The sequence below is a fragment of the Salvelinus namaycush genome, chromosome 34 (genome assembly GCF_016432855.1).
Source record: "Salvelinus namaycush isolate Seneca chromosome 34, SaNama_1.0, whole genome shotgun sequence".
Taxonomy (NCBI): Eukaryota; Metazoa; Chordata; class Actinopteri; order Salmoniformes; family Salmonidae; genus Salvelinus; species Salvelinus namaycush.
In genome coordinates this window covers 17,171,006-17,193,647 of record NC_052340.1, presented here as the reverse complement: position 1 = coordinate 17,193,647, position 22,642 = coordinate 17,171,006, and the positions used below count along the sequence as shown (strand labels likewise).

General features: G+C 41.0%; 1 pseudogene; it reads left to right on the top strand.

Annotated features, from left to right (window-relative positions):
* Positions 1-22,642, top strand: part of LOC120029238 — a 61,405-nt pseudogene that overhangs the window by 30,370 nt on the left and 8,393 nt on the right.

Below are 22,642 nucleotides of genomic sequence, written 5' to 3'. Positions count from 1 at the left end.
GACACTATTTTAACAGTTTGGAAACTTTAGAGTGTTTTCTATCCAAATCTACCAGTTATATGCATATCATATCTTCTGGGCCCGAGAAGCAGGCAATTTAATTTGGGCATGCATTTCATCCAAAATTCTGAATGCTGCCCCCTACCCTAGAGAAGTTAATGCATTTGAGCCAATCAGTTGTGTTGTGACAAGGTAGGGTTGGTATATAGAAGATAGCCCTATTTGGCAAAAGAACAGCTCAGATAAACAAAGATAAACGACAGTCCATCATTATTTGAAGACATGAAGGTCAGTCAATCCGGAAAATGTCAAGATCTTTGAAAGTTTCTTCAAGTGCATTCACAAAAACCATCAAGCGCTATGATGAAACTGGCTCTCATTAGGAACGCCACAGGAATGGAAGACCAAGAGTTACCGCAGCTGCAGAGGATCAGTTCATTGGAGTTACCAGCCCAAATAAATGCTTCACAGAGTTCAAGTTACAGACACATCTCAACATCAACTGTTCAGAGGAGACTGCATGGTCGAATTGTTGCAAAGAAACCACTACTAAAGGTCACCAATAAGAAGAAGAGACTTGCTTGGGCCAAGAAACATAAGCAATGGACATTAGACCGGTGGAAATCTGTCCTTTTGGCCTGAAGAGTACAAATGTGAGATTTCTGGTTCCAACCGCCTGTCTTTGTGAGACGCAGAGTAGGTGAACGGATGATATCTGCGTGTGTGGTTCCCACCGTGAAGCATGGAGGAGGTGGTGTGATGGTGTGGGGGTGCTTTGCTGGTGACACTGTCAGTGATTTATTTAGAATTCATGGCACACTTAACCAGCATGGCTACCACAGTACTCTGCAGCGATCACCATCCCATCGCGTTTTCGCTTAGTGGGACTATCATTTGTTTTTCAACAGGACAATGACACAAAACACCTCCATGCTGTGTAAGGGCTATTTGACCAATAAGGTGAGTGATAGGATGCTACATCAGATGACCTGGCCTCCACAATCACCCGACGACATCCCAATTGAGATGGTTTGTGATGATTTAGACCGCAGAGTGAAGGAAAGCAGCCAACAAGTGTTCAGCATATGTGTGAACTCCTTCAAGACTGTTGGACAAGCATTTCAGGTGAAGCTGGTTGAGAGAATGCCAAGAGTGCAAAGCTGTCATCAAAGCAAAGGGTGGCTACTTTGAAGAATCTAAAATATATTTAGTTTTGTTAAACACTTTTTTCATTTCAACATGATTCAATATATGTTATTTCATAGTTTTGATGTCATTACTATTATTCTACAATGTAGAAAATAGTAAAAATATAGAAAAACCTTTGAAATGAGTAGGTGTGTCAACTTTTGACTGGTACTGTGTATGTATGTATGTATGTATGTATGTACACTTGAAGTCGGAAGTTTACATACACCTTAGCCAAATACATTTAAACTCAGTTTTTAACAAATTCTTGACATTTATTCTTAGTACACATTCCCTGTCTTAGGTCAGTTAGGATCACCACTTTATTTTAAGAATGTAAAATGTCAGAATAATAGCAGAGAGAATGATTTATTTAAGCTTTTATTTCTTTCATCACATTCCCAGTGGGTCAGAAGTTTACATACACTCAATTAGTATTTGGTAGCATTGCCTTTAAATTGTTTAACTTGGGTCCAATGTTTCAGGTAGCCTTCCACAAACTTCCCACAATAAGTTGGGTGAATTTTGGCCCATTCCTCCTGACAGAGCTGGTGTAACTGAGTCAGGTTTGTAGGCCTTTTTGCTCGCACACGCTTTTTCAGTTCTGCCCACAAATTTTCTATAGGATTGAGGTCAATCTTTGTGATGGCCACTCCAATACCTTGACTTTGTTGTCCTTAAAGCCATTTTGCCACAACTTTGGAAGTATGCTTGGGGTCATTGTCCATTTGGAAGACCCATTTGTGACCAATCTTTAACTTCCTGACTGATGTCTTGAGATGTTGCTTCAATATATCCACATAATTTAGATGATGCCCTCATGATGCTATCTATTTTGTGAGGTGCACCAGTACCTCCTGCAGAAAAGCACCCCCACGGTGCCACCACCGTGCTTCAAGGGTTGGGATGGTGTTCTTCGGCTTGCCAGCATCCCCCTATTTCCTACAAACATAACAATGGTCATTATGGCCAAACAGTTCTATTTTTGTTTCATCAGACCAGAGGACATTTCTCCAAAAGTACAATCTTTGTCCCCATGTGCAGTTGTAAACCGTAGTCTAGCTTTTTTATGGCAGTGTTGGAGCAGTGGCTTCTTCCTTGCTGAGCGACTTTTCAGGTTATGTCGTTATAGGACTCGTTTTACTGTGGATATAGATACTTTTGTACCTGTTTCCTCCAGCATCTTCACAAGGTCCTTTGCTGTTGTTCTGGGATTGATTTGCACTTTTCGCACCAAGTACGTTCATCTCCAGGAGACAGAACGCTTCTCCTTCCTGAGCGGTATGATGGCTGTGTGGTCCCATGGTGTTTAAACTTGCGTACTATTGTTTGTACAGATGAACGTGGTACCTTCAGGTGTCTGGAAATTGCTCCGAAGGATGAACCAGACTTGTGGAGGTCTACATTTTTTTTTCTGAGATCATGGCTGATTTCTTTTGATTTTCCCATGATGTCAAGCAAAGAGGCACTGAGTTTGAAGGTAGGCCTTGAAATATATCCACAGGTACACCTCCAATTGACTCAAATAATGTCAATTAGCCTATCTGAAGCTTCTAAAGTCATGACATAATTTTCTGTAATTTTCCAAGCTGTTTAAAGGCAGTCAACTTAGTGTACAGTATGTAATCTTCTGACCCACTGGAATTGTGATACAGTGAATTATAAGTGTAATAATCTGTCTGTAAACAATTGTTGGAAAAATTACTTGTATCATACACAGAGTAGATGTCCTAACCGACTGACCAAAACTATAGTTTGTTAACAAGAAATTTGTGGAGTGTTTGAAAAACAAGTTTTAATGACTCCAACCCAAGTGTATGTAAACTTCTGACTTTAACTGTATGTAAATAAGTTATTTTTGTTATTTTTTATTAGCAAAAAAAAATCTCTATATTTTTATTTTTTTATGTTTGAAAATGCCATTTCTTTGGCTGCTTCATTACATGAGTTGTATGTTCTGTTAAAATGCATTATCATAATCTACATGTGATTTCTGTCATTCTGAGCACTGGAATAGAAACTCTGACACACACACACACACACACACACACACACACACACACACACACACACACACACACACATATACACACCACACATACTCAGGGCATAAGTATGATAGACAGACACCATGGCCTCCAGCCATGTTATAAAACAGCGAGATCAATACCAGCAGCACATACAGACTGTAGGTTTTGTACTATAAGTGCCTGACTCTCAGTAGTACTCAATAGCTCAGTATGTGTCCTTAGCTGCAGCTTTGTCAGGCCTGTCAGACCTTTAGAGGCTGGACAGCAGCACATTTACTCAGACGATCAATGGAGAACATGCATTAGTGCTGTCCTTTGAAAAGCCTGTTCAGATCTTAAGGACCCTTCATTCTCTGCGCTGCTCTCATCCTGTCCGCAGCACAATATAGCAGGAAATGCTGAATCGATATTTGTGAAATCTCCTTGGCAGAACGAGTTGAACAAGGCTCACTCCCAAATACCACACCTGACCACAAGAATATTAATCCAATACACCAGCTGACTGCTTTAACAAACCAACAAGCAAACAATACAAACTCTCTAACCAACCACCAGGCACACAACACCCACTCTCTGTGTTCTGCACTCACATACAAGAGAATATGTCTAGAAGGCCAGCATCCCGCAATCGCCTCTTCACTGTTGACGTTGAGACTGGTGTTTTGCGGGTACTATTTAATGAAGCTGCCAGTTGAGAACTTGTGAGGTGTCTGTTTCACAAACTAGACACTCTAATGTACTTGTCCTTTTGCTCAGTTGTGCACCGGGGTTGCTCAGTTGTACACCATTCTTCTTTTTATTCTGGTTAGAGACAATTTGAGTTGTTCTGTGAAGGGAGTAGTACAAGCGTTGTACGAGATCTGCAGTTTCTTATCCATTTCTCGCATGGAATAGCCTTAATTTCTCAGAACAAGAATAGACTGACGAGTTTCAGAAGAAAGATCTTTGTTTCTGGCCATTTTGAGCCTGTAATCGAACCCACAAAAGCTGATGCTCCAGACACTCAACTAGTCTAAAGAAGGCCAGCTTTATCGCTTCTTTAATCAGCATAACAGTTTTCAGCTGTGCTAACATAATTGCAAAAGGTTTTCTAATAATCAATTAGCCTTTTAAAATGATAAACTTGGATTAACTAACACAATGTGCTATTGGAACACAGAAGTGATGGTGCTGATAATGGGCCTCTGTACGCCTATGTAGATATTCCATAAAAAATCTGCCGTTTTCAGCTACAATAGTCATTTACAATATTAACAATGTCTACACTGTATTTCTGATCAATTTGATGTTATTTTAATGGACGAAAAATGTGCTTTTCTTTCAAAAACAAGGACATTTCTAAGTGACCACAAACTTTTGCTCTGTAGTGTATATTCTGTGAGTTTTTTGCAATTCGATGTTCCAAACATATTGCTCACCGTATGTCTGCTGCAGAGGGACAAGAGCGAGCCATGAGAAAATTATTATTATTATTAAAAAAATTAACCTTTATTTAACTAGGCTAGTCATTTAAGAACAAATTCTTATTTTCAATGACGGTCTAGGAACAGTTGTAACGTCCTGACCAGAGTTCTTATGTGTTTTGCTTGTTTAGTGTTGGTCAGGACGTGAGCTGGGTGGGAATTCTATGTTGTGTGTCTAGTTTGTCTGTTTCTGTGTCCAGCCTAATATGGTTCTCAATCAGAGGCAGCTGTCAATCGTTGTCCCTGATTGAGAATCATATATAGGAGGCTTGTTTTGTGTTGGGATTTTGTGGGTGATTGTTTCCTGTCTCTGTGTTTGTGTTCTGCACCAGATAGGTCTGTCTCGGTTTTCACATTTGTTATTTTGTATTTTGTATAGTGTTCACGTATTCGTCTCTTTGTTTATTAAATATGTTGAACACTAGCCGCGCTGCATTTTGGTCCTCTCCTTCATCCCAGGAAGAAAACCGTGACAACAGTGGGTTAACTGCCTTGTTCAGGGGCAGACCGACAGATTTTTACCTTGTCAGCTGAGGGATTCGATCTTGCAACCTTTCGGTTACTAGTCCAATGCTCTAACCACTAGGCTACCTGCCGCTTGATTAGACATGGAAATAAAAGTGCTCAAATCAAATTCTGAACGACCGGCTCAATTCGTCTTATGTAGCAAAAATTGAAATGGTGTTTTTTACATTGGATAAAAGTAGAGACTCAGGGCTAGAAAATTTTATATCATACATTACAGTTCAGGAACAATGGGAAAGTAATTCTGTTTTGAAAGTTGATAAACTTGTAACCTCACTTTTGAGAAATTGACCTTTGAATGATTGGTACCTACTGGAGAGCTCTTCTTTGTCTTCACCCATTCAGCATCGTTCACACCCTCTTAAGCTTTAGCCCCACCCATCTCTTTAAGGGTTCTGTCCGAACAACCGCAATCAAGCACCCAAGCCACCTGGCTAACGTTGGCTAGCTACTTCCAGACACAAATGAGAGAACAGCTCACTCTGACCATTTTACTCGCCTTAGCAGAGCTGGTTAGGCTTTAAAAAAAGTATATATTTTTTACCCCTTTTTCTCAATTTTTGTGATATCCAATTGGTAGTTACGGTCTTGTCCCATCGCTGCACCTGCCGTATGGACTCGGGAGAGGCGAAGGTCAAGAGCCGTGCATCCTCCGAAACACGACCCCGCCAAGCCTCACTGCTTCTTGAAACAATGCTCGCTTAACCTGGAAGCCAGCCGTACCAATGTATCGGAGGAAACGCCATACACCTGGCGACCGTGTCAGCATGCATTGCGCCCGGCCCTCCACAGGAGTTGCTAGAGCGCGATTTGACAAGGACAACCCGGCCGGCCAAACCCTCCCCTAATCCGAACGACGCTGGGCCAATTGTTCTCCACCTCATGGGTCGTCCGGTCGCAGCCGGCTGCAACACAGCCTCGGATCGAACCAACGTCTGTAGTGGTTAGGCTGTTTTTATGTTATCCAAAGCCTTGGTGACTGCAACTGTGCTGCTGGCAACAATTTACGCTTTTTTGCCAACGGCCATATTCAACGGGTGTTGAATGTAAATTTGTCAGTTATTCTGCGCTCTTTACCAGCTACGTCTATCAACAGCTGTCATGTCGCAGTGACATCATGAACATTCTATTGAAATGGATACTTGCATATTGGAGTCGTTTTATTCTGCCCTCGCAAAAGAGTCCCCTTCTTAAGCTTAGCAGACAGATAAACTCGGTACAGCTACTGTAGTGTTGAAGGAGGATTTATTGCCACTACTTCGTAGGTACGGTAATAGTGACTGAAATGAGTAAAACTAAAATATATGAAGAAAAGAACAATGAGTATGACTTATTGTATGCTAGCTGATTGTTGTAGGCTTAATTTGTATACATGTTCATAAACAGAAATATGCATCATTATGCACTCAGACGAGAGTGCTCTGAAATCTGACTAGATTGCCAGAGCGAATTTACCAGCTACGTCTATCAACAGCTGTGGTGTCGCAGTGAAATCATGAACATTCTATTGAAATGGATACTTGCATAGTGGAGTATTTAGGTAAGACATGTAGCTAGCTAGCTAAACAATGAACCATAATCCCAACTCATGATGTTACTACCCTGCATGAATCTGCAGGTAGCTGACCAACCAGGTTCAATGTTAGCTAGCTAACATTAGGCTATAACTAGCAACGCAAATGGCTCTGAGATAAGAATATTACTACACAGATCATACATGTAACGTTAGCTAGCGAGCCAGCTAACGTTAGTGAGCCAGCTAACTTTAGCGAGCCAGCTAACGTTAGCGAGCCAGCTAACAGTGTACTCTTAACATGAAATGAAAACGACTTTGTGACTAAACTAGAAATGTGTAATATCTGAAAATGTAGGTAGCTTTCTTAACTGTATAATGTAAACTCACTCACTTTTGTACATCGCCTTGGTCTGTACAATTGACCTTATTTTAGCGCCCAAAAAACGTAATACTTCCAGATCAACTGTAGTGTCAATACCATTGTAAAGCACAATTTCTCCCCTTTCCAACAAAATCCATGACGAGACCTCCACGCTGCCCGTTTCTGCATGATTCAAGAAGGCAATGAGCGCCGTTGGGTCTTTTTTTTTTTTAAATGGCGGGTGGGGAAGCGAAACTAATGCGTGATAGTGAGAAGGAGAGATGTCGTGTGGGGAAACAGCTTTTTTTCACTCGATCTTTCCAACTTATCACCTTATCGCCTCTAAAATGTAAGTAAAGCACTATAAAGAGTTTATTCAATGTGTCATTACATACCTATTTGAAGTTTTGTGTCGAATTTGAATCGGGTTTTTAGGGCGGTGCTAAAGTGATCTTCAAAAGTTAACAGTGGCTTTTGAAAGTCATGATCGGTTGCAGTGATGACGCAAAAAATGTCTAGGTATCCCCCTTACCCCCGTCACTGTCCATTTCTTGTTTTTAAACGATGAGAAAAGTGCTACACCTGGTAGAGAGAGATTGTAAGACAGAAATAGTTGCTTTATGCGTGCTGTACGTTACGGCATGACACGTCACGATGTAACGGAGGGTCCGTTTTTTCAACTTTTCTCCAATACTATAGAGCCATTACCATGTCGATCAGCGCTTGAACTGAAACGTAGTTCACACCGAAGACTTTGAAGTCAACACAGTCGCTACAGTCCCATTAGTTTTCTTTGCAGCCTCGTTTGAATGTCGCGGTTGCGCACATTTGTACGGAATGGGGTGAGTTTACGTTACATTTCTGGATGCTTCTCCCTCTCTGTCACGGATGCCATTGTTGCCCTTAGTTTGAAGATGTAATCCGGGGACAGGTGTTTTCTCCATCTCCTTAGCTATCATACTGTAATTCCACTGATTTCAAAACACGGTCCTCCAGAAAGTGGAGAGCAACACTTATGCAGTTCTAATACACAATATATATATTGTTTAATAGCTGCTTTAGACAGAATTACCTACACATACTGACCAGCTCAAATAGACAGAAGCATGGCAGACCAATTCGAACTCATCTCTCGGCATGTCCAGCCCACTCATTATCTCAGCCAATCATGGTTAAACCAACTAGGCTGATAATTTAACAATTTTATTCGTATTTACAGATGGCATACACATTTGTTATTAAGGCACATTTAAGTCCATATATTCCAGAAGGCATTTCTGCAACAAAAAAAACAAAACATTTTGATTAAAAAAAGTTTACTTTCAAATGGCTCTCCTGTGAAGTAGAGACGTGCGACATACGCTTAGTGTCCTGAAACGAGTCACAATTGGCTCCCTATTTAAAAAGATAGAGAACAAGTTATGAAGGAAGCATACTGAAGTTTTGGTGCAGGTACAGTCAACTAGCGCAAAAATAATATGGCAATATTGTGAAAACGATACGATATATCGTCAAAAGTAATATCCCGATATGTAACTGTATTGAATTTCCCCCCCCCCCCCTCATCACTATAGTCCAAATGCTATATTAAAACAATTAAATTCTCTATAAAGTTGGTGGGCATCAGGACTTGGGTCTATACCATATCAAGTCAATAGAATGATGAACAGTTCCTTTAGAAAATATTCACACCCCTTGACTTATTCCACATTTTGTTGTGTTACAGTCTGAATGAAAATTTATTAAATTGAGATTGTGTGTCACTGGCCTACACACAATTCCCCATAATGTCAAAGTGGAATTATGTTTTACATTTTTTTAAACTAATTAATTAAAAATGATATCTGAAATGTCATGAGTCTAAGTATTCAACCCCTCTGTTAAGGCAAGCCTAAATAAGTTCAGTGGTAAAAATGTGCTTAACAAGTCACATAAAAGTTGCATGGACTCACTCTGTGTGCAATAATAGTGTTTAACATGATTTTTGTGTGACTACCATCTCTAAATCCCACACATAGAATTATCTGTAAGTTCCCTCAGTCGAGCAGTGAATTTCAAACACAGATTCAACCACAAAGATCAGGGAGTTTTTCCAATGCCTCGCAATGAAGGGCACCTATTGGTAGATGGGTAATAAAGCAGACATTGAATATTAATTTGATGGTGAAGTTATTCATTACACTTTGGAGGATGTATCAATACATCCAGTCACTACAAAGATACAGGCATCCTTCCTAACTCAGTTGCTGGAGAAGAAGGAAACCGCTCAGGGATTTCACCTTGAGATCAATGGTGACTTTAAAACAGTTACATAGTTTAATGGCTGTGATAGGAGAAAACTGAGGATGGATCAACAACATTGTAGTTACTCCACAATACTGACCTAAATGACGGAGTGAAAAGAAGGAAGTCTGTACAGAATACAAATGTTCCAAAACATGAATCCTGTTTGCGATAAGGCACTAAAGTAAAACTGAAAAAAATGTGGCAAAGAAATGAACTTAATGACCTGAATGCAAAGCATTATGTTTAGGGTAAACACAACACATCACTGAGTACCACACTTCATATTTTCTATATGGTGGTGGCTGCATCCTGTTATGGGTATGCTTATAAACGTCAAGGACTAGGGAGTTTTTGGGGGGATTAAAATAAACGGAATAGCGCTAAGCACAGGCAAATTCCTGGAGGAAAACTGGGTTCAGTCTGCTTTCTACCAGACACTGGGAGATTAATTCACCTTTCAGCAGGACAATAACCTACGACACAAGGCCAAATATACACTGGAGTTGCTTACCAAGACGACATTGAATGTTCCTGAGTGGCCTAGTTACAGTTTTGGCTTGAAAATCTATGGCAAGACCTAAAAGTGGCTTTCTAGCAATGATCAACAACCAACTTGACAGAGCTTGAAGAATAAAAAAAATAAACAGATGAATGTGCCAATATTGTACAATGCAGGTGTGCAAAGCTCTTAGAGACTTACCCAGAGAGACTTACGGCTGTAATCACTGCAAAGGTGACTCTAACATGTCTAACATGTATCGGGTGTGAATACCTATGTAAATGAATTGTTTTTGTTTTTCATTTTCAATTCATTTGCAAACATTTTTAAAAAACAACAGTTTTCCCTTTGTCATTATGGTGTATTGTGTGTAGATGGGTGAGAAAATGTGGAATAAGTCCAGGGATATGAACACTTTCTGAAGGAACTGAATGTTTTAATCACATAATTCACATCTCATGTGAAGGGAACAAATTAACCTGAACTTGAAACACGATGGTTGAAATTCAAATTCCAAGAATCTAAACGGCCAATCATTATCAATTCATATTTTGCAGCCCTCCCTGAACTGGCTGAATGGAATTGACCCAACCTTGGCGGACGCTCTGCGTTCTCTCTGCTCTGTGAGGAGTGGAGGTGGTCCCTATAGCTGTGGTTGACTGACAGCATCAGCATCACATGTAGTGGAAGTGTTGAGGCTTCATCAGCAACACAGCTAAAGGTTGTCAGTCACCTGCAGGAGATAAAAGACACTCTGCCCTCCTTGACTGACACATGAAAATGCTGTCTCTCCCTCTTCATTCTATCTCTCTCCATCTATTTTTAATTTTTTCCCTATCGCTACCGGTCATCTTTCATTCTGACTTTTTTTTCTCTGTCCCACCTGCTGTGGCTATGTGTGCGTCTGCATCTGCATGCATACGTGTGTGTGTATATGTGTGGCGTGTTCTCATGTCTTATTGAGTGTTTGTATGAGTGAGAAAATAAGTGAGTGAGTGATTGAAGGAGTGTATGGGAGTGAGTAATAGAGATGGAAAATGTGTTAAAGAGAAAGGAGGAAATGAAAGAGAGTGAGTTGGGGCTGTCTCATTGGCAGTGGCTTTAATTGCAGTGACTAAGTGCTCTCAGAAAGCCGTGCTAATGTGATCAGAGAATGGATCGATCCCACTGCTGTGCCCTTTGTTTTTGGGAGCACCTGTAAACATGCTGCAGCTGTATGCCTATGTCTCTCTATGTCTGTCTGCTTCGCGTGGAGACGTGGGGACACACTCAGTGTTCCCTTAGTCACTGATCACCGCCACAGCCCATCATCTCCTCAGCCCAGCCGCCTGGTATTCCCTCTCCCTCTGTCTGTCTGTCTCCCTGCCTGCCTGCTGTCTGTTTGCCTGCTGTCTCCCTGCCTGGTGTCTGTCTCTGTTGTCTGCCTGCCTTCTTGCGGTCTGCCTACCTACCTGCGGTCTGCCTACCTACCTGCGGTCTGTCTGTCTCTCTCTGCCTGCCTGCATGCTGTGTGCCTGCCTGCTGCCTGCCTGTCTGCTGTCTGTCTGCCTACATGTTTGTCTGTCTGCCTGCCTAGCTGTGCAAGTGGAGTCTTTACTCCTTGTCTGTCCCCAGTTCCACAACATCTCCCCATTCCAACCACCTGGTATTTGTAACTCTCTCTGTCTCCCACCTAGACCTATTTCTTACTATCCATCTCTCTCCGTCCTTCATTCCTGATACTGCTACCCATTCATCACTCCTGGTGCCTGGTAATTGACAATTCCAAATCCTCTCGTTCTCTTTCCCCTCCTTTCTCCCGTTACCCCTCTATTTTAATATATACAGTACATTACCTCTCCCTATCCCATCTAAAATTGAATGACAATGTGTTTTCTTCCAGCCCACTTCTATAGCTAGTAGGACTGGGAATAACCAGGGACCTCACGATATGTTATTATCACGATACTTAGGTGCCGATATGTATTGTGATTCTCACGATTAGATTCATTGCGATTAGATTTTATTACGATGTGATGTTCCAAACATATTGCTCACTCTACACTGAGTGTACAAAACATTAAGAACACCTGCTCTTTCTATGACAGACTGACCAGGTGAATCCAGGTGAAAGTTATGATCCCTTATTGATGTCGCTTGTTAAATCCACTTCAGTCAGTGTAGATGAAGGGGAGGAGACAGGATGAACAAGGATTTTTAAGCCTTGAGACAATTGAGACATGGATTATGTATGTGTGTCATTCAGAGGGTGAATAGGCAAGACAAAAAAGTTAAGTGCCTTTGAAGGGGGTATGGTAGTAGGTGCCAGGAGCACCGGTTTGTGTCAAGAACTGCAACGCTGCTGGGTTTTTCACGCTCAACAGTTTCCCATGTGCATCAAGAATGGTCCACCACCCAAAGGACATCCAGCCAACTTAACACAATTATGGGAAGCATTGGAGTCGACATGGGCCAGCATCCCTGTGGAACGCTTTCGACACCTTGTAGAGTCCCAATGAATTTAGGCTGTTCTGTGTGCAAAGGGGGCTGCAACTCAATATTGGGAAGGTGTTCCTAATGTTTGGTATACTTCAGTGTATGTCTGCTGCTGTCACGTTCCTGACCTGTTTTCTCTTGTTTTTGTATGTGTTTAGTTGGTCAGGGCGTGAGTTGGGGTGGGCATTCTATGTATTGTGTTTCTATGTTGGGTTTAATGTGTTGCCTGATATGGTTCTCAATTAGAGGCAGGTGTTTGACGTTTCCTCTGATTGAGAACCATATTAAGGTAGGCTGTTCTCACTGTTTGTTTGTGGGTGATTGTCTTCCGTGTCTGTATGTATGTTCGTACCACACGGGACTGGAGCGTTTGTTTGTAGTCTGTACCTGTTCGTGCGTTCTTCGTGTATTTGTAAGTTCTCATGTTTTAGGTCAGTCTACGTCGTTTATTTGTTTTGTAGTTTGTTTCGTCGTTCTGTTAATAAATATTCATTATGTCTTCATCACCCGCTGCGCCTTGGTCTGCTCATTCACCACAAGACGACCGTTACAGCTGCAGAGATGCGAGAGACCATGAGAAAATGTGTTTTTATCACTCATGGAAATCAAAGTGCTAAGAACATGTTGGCTCACTATTTAAAACAAGATGGAGGACAAGCTATAGGATGAAGTATACCAGCGTTTTTGGCGCAGGTCCAGACAATTAGCGCAACCTAGCAAATGTATTATTATTTTTTAGAATTGTTTTATTTATTTTTGTATTTGTAATTTTCTTTACAATTCGGTACTTGGAGTCAAAGTATCGATATAATATCGTCCAAAATAATATTGTGATATGTAGCTGTATTGGTGTTGTCCCCCACCACTAGTCTCCTCTTCATTTCTGCTTCTATCTATCAAATCACAAACCAGCTACTAGTAAAGTGTTGTAATCTTCCATCCCTCTCTCTCTTGCCTTCTCCCTGTCACGCCTTCTCCGATTTGATCTGTTATTCATATGTCTGCGGCATCAAATGAGCTACATTACAAATGTTTCAACGTTTAAATGACAATGGCCCATTTGCTTAATCACAGCATAAATGTCCTTTGCTCAAGATTTGTGAATGGAAATTGCATGTAACACGAGGAACTGTAATTACCATGATCAAAACCAAAGATGGTGCTACTCTCTTTAGCCGTGCCCTTTGCCCCCCATCTCCCTCGGCCCTCTCTCCCACCTCCTCCATCCCGCTCCATCCCGCTCCCCCATGTTCCTAAGTCTCTGGCTTTCCTAAGCCCAGGCGGGCCCGGCGTAAATGGCCTGTGAAATTAATAGTAATTGCATGTGTCCCTCCTTCCTGAAATAACTGAGGTATTTGCATCAGCGCCCAACATCGTGTGTGTGTGCCGGCTCAATCACATGGAAAGGGTTTCAGCTCTGTTGCAAAAGTGTGTGTGTGCAGTGTGTGACTGTAGTTTAATGCTAGTTATATGAGGAGTACTCCATGTCCATGGTATAAGACTAACATACATATTCAATGATTAATCCTAACCTGTCTCTCTGCAGTCCCTATAGACTCCACAGCAGGCATTAAGATGCTGTACGTGTTTGTTGATATCCAGATGGACAACGCACACTTTCTGGACACGGTCAAGTTCAACTTCCCCCCTGGACACTCTCTGGCACTTGTCAGCACTATTCAATTTGTGGCTGCACTGCAGGTGTGTGTGTGCAGGTGTGTGTGTACGTGCTTCTTTGTGTGTGGGGACTGTTTGTGACTATGTGTACATGTATATAAGCCTACATGATTACTGTATTCAGTTGAAGTCGAAAGTTTACATACACCTTAGCCAAATACATTTAAACTCAGTTTTTCACAATTCCTGACATTTAATCCTCATAAAAATTCCCTGTCTTAGGTCAGTTAGGATCACCAATTTATTTTAAGAATGTGAAATGTCAGAATAATAGTAGAGAGAATGATTTATTTCAGCTTTTATTTCTTTCATCACATTCCCAGTGGGTCAGAAGTTTACATACACTCAATTAGTATTCGGTAGCATTGCCTTTAAATTGTTTAACTTGGGTCAAACGTTTCGGGTAGCCTTCCACAAGCTTCCCACAATTTGTTGGGTGAATTTTGGCATATTCCTCCTGACAGAGCTGGTGTAACTGAGTCAGGTTTGTAGGCCTTTTTGCTCACACATGCTTTTTCAATTCTGCCCACACATTTTCTATAGGATTGAGGTCAGGACTTTGTGATGGCCACTCCAATACCTTGACTTTGTTGTCCTTAAGCCATTTTGCAACAACTTTGGAAGTATGCTTGGGGTCATTGTCCATTTGGAAGAGCCATTTGCAACCAAGCTTTAACTTCCTGACTGAAGTCTTGAGATGTTGCTTCAATATATCCACATAATTTAGATGATGCCATCTATTTTGTGAAGTGCACCAGTCCCTCCTGCAGCAAAGCACCCCCACAACATGATGCTGCCAGCCCCGTGCTTCACGGTTGGGATGGTGTTCTTCGGCTTGCAAGCATCCCCCTTTTTCCTCCAAACATAACAATGGTCATTATGGCCAAACAGTTGTTTCATCAGACTAGAGGACATTTCTCCAAAAAGTACCATCTTTGTCCCTATGTGCAGTTGTAAACTGTAGTCTGACTTTTTTATGGCGGTTTTGGAGCAGTGGCTTCTTCCTTGCTGAGCAGCCTTTCAGGTTGATATAGGACTTGTTTTACTGTGGATATATATACTTTTGTGCCCGTTTCCTCCAGCATCTTCACAAGGTCCTTTGCTGTTGTTCTGGGATTGATTTGCACTTTTCGCACCAAAGTACGTTCATCTCTAGGAGACAGAACACGTCTCCTTCCTGAGCGGTATGACGGCTGCGTCGTCCCATGGTGTTTATACTTGCGTACTATTGTTTGTACAGATGGACGTAGTACCTTCAGGTGTTTGGAAATTGCTCTCAAGGATGAACCAAACTTGTGGAGGTCTACAATTGTTTTTCTTAGGTCATGGCTGATTTCTTTTGATTTTCCCATGATGTCAAGCAAAGAGGCACTGAGTTTGAAGGTAGGCCTTGAAATACATCAACAGGTACACCTCCAATTGACTCAAATAATGTCAATTAGCCTATCTGAAGCTTCTAAAACCATTACATAATTTTCTGGAATTTTCCAAGCTGTTTAAGGGCACAGTCAACTTAGTGTATGTAAACTTCTGACCCACTGGAATTGTGATACAGTGAATTATAAGTGTAATAATCTGTCTGTAAACAATTGTTGGTAAAATTGCTTGTGTCATGCACAAAGTAGATGTCCTAACCGACTTGCCAAAACTATAGTTTGTTGACAAGACATTTGTGGAGTGGTTGAAAAAATAGTTTTAATGACTCCAACCTAAGTGTATGTAAACATCTGACTTCAACTGTATATAGAGAAGCTCTGCACCTGCGTGAGCCAGCCTCCTGCCTGTCTCTTAAAGTTCACTTCAAGTGTGGGTTTGAACACCCAGCTGCAGTTATTTTGGACTTAAAAGGAGGAGTGAACTCTACTGCTCATCTCAGGCCTTTACATAAGCAGTTATAGATCCACAGTAGAGCTAGCTTCCGCAGTCCTCAAAGCGGGGTGGTACTTCTTTGTACTGAAACTAGACTTGAAACTTCACTACCAAATGGTGATAACTGGGCTACAGACACCTGATTTACTGTAAATGTGTTTGTGGCAATGTTTGAGGGCTTCGAATGAACACGTAAGACAATGTGTCTGAAAGTTAAATCTGACCGATTGATACAAGCAGATGAAAGAAAAGCACAATTGCACAAACAATGTGTCAAACATAAGATAACAAAGTATACTTGAAAAAAAATGAAATGGAAACAAATAGAAAAAAATGATGACACCACCTACGTGAAAAAAAAAACAAAAAAAAAAGACGAAACAAAAAAAAAAAACTAGAAAAACTCACGAGCCGAATGAAGTGTAAGGTCCATTAGGCCGTCGACAAGGTCAGCCAATAGCTAAAGAGATAGCGTGTCAACTAGGGTACTAACCGCTACAATGGTCGGGTGAAATAGAAGAGGTATTTCTTGAGAATAAACCTGAACTTTTTATGAAACCAACACGTAACGATAGGAGAAAACATACCTGTGTCATACTTGGCGACTGACTGGTGTTGTAAATATAATACCACGTGGAGCTGCCTCCGTAAAACAGGTCACATGTCACTGTCGCCCGAATGATGAGCTGACGTGAAATAAGCCTATGTGTGAAAATAGACACTCACAGATATAAGATAACAATCACACCACGAAAAGAGGGACCGACACCGTGGATGTGAGGCGGGGAACACCGTGTTCTGCACCACACATATACTGGACATGTGTGACGATGAAACAAGACTAGTAGTAATATACCACGGTCTGCCGGAAACCCACAGTCCTCCAGCCACCATGTGGGCAGGAAGTGTTGCTAGTAATAAACAAGGTTCCTCTGGAACAGACTGAGAGGTTAGGTCGTAGATGCAGTATATGACACGCAGCGGAATTGTGAAAAAAGAAAACCAAGTGGGTAACACGCAAACGAACGCGCGGCGCAACCATACTTTGCCCCCTTAAAAAAAAAGTGTCAATACAGTATGACAGACCATGTGACTGTGAAAGGTAGTCTGACAGACTGTGGAAGGTGGGGTGCCTGACAGACTGTGGACTGCACAAGGTTGGTCCTGACAGACTGTGAACTTACTGCGTAAGGTAGGTATAGACAGACTCGTGACTGGTGTAAGGTAGGTATGACAGACTGTGACTGTGTAAGGTCAGGTACTGAACACAGAACTGACCTGTCTATAACTAATAGCAGGTCGACACTACAAGAAACTGTGACTGTGATAGGTAGTACTGTGAAGACCAGACACAAAATTGTCATAACTATTTACTACTTTACTGTATCCTATACTTAACTAAACTACTTTACTTAATGTACACCCTGCTCCTGTACCTTGTGTATAAAACTAACTACTCATCTTTATAAAAACCACAAAACAATATAAGGTACTTTCGTACATCTACTAAACCTCTCCGCTCATACTATTGTACCTATTGCAAGTAAGGTAGGTCTGCACAGACTGTGAAACATAATTTAAATAAAAACACGGAGTCTGCCCGAAAAACTGGGTGAGCTGTGTAAGGTAGCTCCTGAACAGACTGTAGACATGTGTAATCATCACCCGGTCATGAGACACACACCAGACATCGGTGACCTGAATTAAGGGTAGGACAAAACGGCCGAGGGTCTGACGAGACTGTGAAAAGGTTAGATCTCTGACAGACTGATGAACCTGTGTAAAACAGTAGAGGTCTGACGAGACTGACCTGGTAAATAAACAGCTCTGACAGAGACTGTGACTTGTAATCACCGGGGTGCTGGAACAGTGACTGTGACATAACTAAATGTGACACTCCAATAGAATAAAACTGGACTGCGATAAGGTAGGAATCTCTGAACAGCACACACCTGTGTGACTAAATAAACTTCGTAAAATACCGGAACCTGACTAGACCTACTGGATGACATGAATTAATCCACAGGGGCCTCAACAACATACATGTACTGCTAGGATAACGAGTAGTTCTGAAAAGAACATCCCAGTGACGTGATAGTGAGAAGACATACTGTGGCTAATACCACAGGATACTGACAGACCTCACAGTGACACCCATGCCAAAATGTAGAGACTAACAGGATACCATGACCAACCCCCAAGAAAAACACAAAACACCAGAAACACATGTGTAATAATACACCAACAGGTTCTGAACAAAAGAAACCGTGAAAACACTACCTAAAACTGATGAGTAATAAACAGAAATACCTGAAACTACAACATGAACACTAAAAACAAATGACACTACTACTGTGCACAGCGACTAGTACAGCTTAGGCTCTGCGACAGAACGGAACCTAGTGTAAATAATAGAGTCCAGAAAACAAGGGAGAACTGTGACTAAGACCAGTTAGGGAAAGGGTAGAGTCTGAGCACCAGACATTGTAGACTTAATAATACAGGTCTAACCTACAACTGTAGTGACATAGTGACTAATAAAATGTAAAAGGTTAGGAACCGCGGGTAGTCTTGACAGACTCGATGATGGGTGGACATAGGTGAAGCTTGACAAGACTTGTGATAATACACACCAAGAGTGGGTCTAAGAACAAATACAAAGACTAACTGGTCGAAGGGTATGTCTGAGACACACAAAACAAACCAGACTCCTGTGAAAAGCAAGTATATTCCACTAGCCAGTGACAGACTGATGAATGGGGGTTAAAGTTTATGTCTGAAAACAAGAACCTAAGGTGTAGACAAGGCACACAAATAAAAAAGAAAAACAACAAAGGGTAGGAAAATCTGAACTAGAACAGGAACTGTGACTGAGTAAAAAAGATAGACAATAACTGTAACTGACGACAGAAACTATATATGACTCAAGTATAGCGTAAGGCGGTAACAGACGGGGATCTGATGAACACACACGAAACTGATTGTGAACATAGAGTACAATAACATCAGGTCTTGAAACAAAACATGGAACCTAAAAACTAGTAGTAAATCACATACAGGTCTTCACCGAGACCTGGACCAGCATGTGGATAAAACAGTAAAAAACAGGATGATTCTGAACAAGACATGAAACCTGTTTGTAATAGCAAAAAAAACACGGTCACTGAAACGATGACTAGTCTGTCTGATCAAAGAGGAAACAATCAAGACATGTGGAACCTTAACTAGTGTAAAAAGGTAGGACAAAACAAAAAATCAAAAGACTAAAAAGATCTGGATGGGACATGAACAGATGGTGACAGAACATAGCCTGAGATAGTAAAACTAACAGGGATCTGACAACGAACTCCCAGAACACCAGAAAAAAAACCACACAAGTGGCTGTAACAAGTAAGAAACAACAGGTCACTGCCTGAAGACACACATGAAAAAACAAAGAACACTGTAGACAATCACCTCCGGGTGTACAAATAATAAGTAAAAACCAATAAGTAGATATAAAAAACCAAAAGACGGGGGGGCGGGAAGGGTGAAAAAATCTGAACCATAGTGGAACAACCCCGAAACTAAAACTAATATAAAAGTAAAACTAAAATACAAAAAATAACCTCAATACACCACACACCGCCACACACAGGCACACAATCATGACAGAGTACTTTTGTGACGTCACAACAACAAGTTTATGAAAGGTAGAAGAAGTCTTGACAGACCTGTGGAAAACTGAAATAACATCTAAAGAAATCAACAACAGGTCATAAGACAATCATTAAAAAACAGTTAAAAGAAAACCATGTGTGACTTAACAGGTGTAAACGGAGAGTAGACATTCTGAATATAACTGGTGACTCCTAACGTGTACAATCAACAGGAATCGAGTAGAAGATAAAAAAACAAAAGACGAAAAAAGGCAACAAAAGGAGGAGTTGGATGATGCTGAACTCAAGTGTAAGCGTTAAGTCTGATACACAAGACCTGAACATGAACCCTAACTTAACGGAAACTAAGGAAGAAGGTAAGATGGTCTTAGAATAAAAAACGACGAAAAAAAACAAAAAAACAACAATTATAGTGACATCATATTGGTGTGGCATAAAAATAGTTAAAATAACAACAAAGAGAAACACCACCAGGAGGGTCTAGAACAGACATGAAATGAGACTAGGTCTTCTGATGAAGAAAAAACAAATAAACAACGTGTAAGAAGATAGAAAGTAAAGGAGAAAAAAAAGGAAGGAAATCCTTGTTGAGATAGACACCAACAGACAGTAAAAGAAAAAACAGAAAAGGACATGATATGACCATGTGTAAAGAAAGGAAGAGAGGGTAGGAAAAGTCTGTTTAGAAAATGGACACCGAAGACAGAACACAACCATGTAGAAAGATCCTCAAATACTGAAAAACAAAGAAAACAAAAGAAGCCCCTAGAACCAAGCCAAAAAAAAAACACTGTGTAAACAATACAAGGTCATGACAAGTGAACCGCAATAGAAATGAGACACAAAACTGTGGTAAAAAAGGGACAGCAGTAAAAAGCGTCCGGAAATCGCTAGACTGCGCTGGAGGAGAACACAAGAAAAAAAAAGGACAAAAGCATGTAGAACTCCTGAATCCATGACTGAAATATGATGAATGACTAAGAACAACCTGACAAAAGAAAAAAGTGACACATAGAAACTAGTAATGTAAAAAAAGATGATACTGCGATAAAAAAGATGTAGAGAAGAGCAATCTAGATGACACAAAATGTAAGGACTGAAGACAAGAAAACAACCGAAGAAACAAACATAAAAACACAAAGACAACTAGAGAAAAACACGCACTGTCAACCACCAATGAGAAAAGAAAGAAAAAACAAACAAAAAAAACTATAATTGATGTGACTGTGTAAAATAAAAAAATAAAATAATAAATAAAAACTAAACTAAAAAAAAGTAAAAAAGTGAAAAAAAAAAAACAAAAAAAAAAATAAAAATAAAAATAAAAACAAAAAAAAAATAACACAATACAATAATAACAGACACAACTAAACAAAAATTAAACTGATAATAAAAAACACACAAAATAAAAGATAAATTAACAAAAACATAAAATAATAACCCCACAACAAAATAGATATAACAATCAATATTTCATAAAAATAACATATAAAAAATAAATAAATAAATTACAAAAAATAAATAACTAACAATAAAAAAGAAATGGAACCGGTTAACCAAAAAAAAAACAATAAAATAACCGTCCTCAACATACAACAGTGGGTAATATAATACCGGTCTGACAGACTGTGACTGTGTAATACCGGTCTGACAGACTGTGACTGTGTAATACAGGTCTGACAGACTGTGACTGTGTAATACAGGTCTGACAGACTGTGACTGTGTAATACAGGTCTGACAGACTGTGACTGTGAAAGGTAGGTCTGACAGACTGTGAAAGGTAGGTCTGACAGACTGTGACTGCACAAGGTAGGTCTGACAGACTGTGACTGTGTAAGGTAGGTCTGACAGACTGTGACTGTGTAATACAGGTCTGACAGACTGTGACTGTGAAGGGTAGGTCTGACAGACTGTGAAAGGTAGGTCTGACAGACTGTGACTGCGTAAGGTAGGTCTGACAGACTGTGAGTAATATAGGTCTGACAGACTGACCTGTGTAATACAGGTCTGACAGACTGTGACTGCGTAAGGTAGGTCTGACAGACTGTGACTGCGTAAGGTAGGTCTGACAGACTGTGACTGTGTAAGGTAGGTCTGACAGACTGTGACTGTGTAATACCGGTCTGACAGACTGTGACTGTGTAAGGTAGGTCTGACAGACTGTGACTGTGTAATACAGGTCTGACAGACTGTGACTGTGTAATACCGGTCTGACAGACTGTGACTGTGTAATACCGGTCTGACAGACTGTGACTATGTAAGGTAGGTCTGACAGACTGTGACTATGTAAGGTAGGTCTGATAGACTGTGACTGTGTAAGGTAGGTCTGACAGACTGTGACTGTGTAAGGTAGGTCTGATAGACTGTGACTGTGTAAGGTAGGTCTGACAGACTGTGACTGTGTAAGGTAGGTCTGACAGACTGTGACTGTGAAATACAGGTCTGACAGACTGCGACTGTGAAATACAGGTCTGACAGACTGCGACTGTGAAATACAGGTCTGACAGAGGCTGAGAGTGGGATGGGTTTATAATGATAAAGGCTGAGTCACTCACATGATGGCGTTCAGGTTTCGGTCGAGGCGGGGGGAGGTGCATCCCAGGATCTCTCCAGGGGACAGGGGTCGACACTGGGGAACCACTACCTCATACTCTGGCCTCAGAGCTGCACTCACCGCCTGGGGGGTTGGGGGAATGGACAAACAACCATTGATAGATGCAAAATAACACCTACATCTTCTCTGTTCACACAAAGTGAGAGGCTGAGAGCGAGTGCCAACAATTTAGGCAAGAAAGAAGAAGCAGCATGCTCGGAGGCAGAGGAATAATTTGTGTTCTTTTCAGTTGGAGGTAAACAGGGAATATGGAGGCTGACCTGACGACTCCCCACCCCATCTTGTATGACCTACACAAACCTACACACACTGTGAGCAAGAGGCGCACATGCTTACACACACCCAAACCGCCCCCAACACACAACAAAAACATGACACACAAATCAGCACGTCAGCGTGTATAAATAACACTGGTTACATTAGCAGGGGCCTGAACTAGCGTTGGTCTGCACTGACAGAGGTGAGCAGCAGAGGACGGAG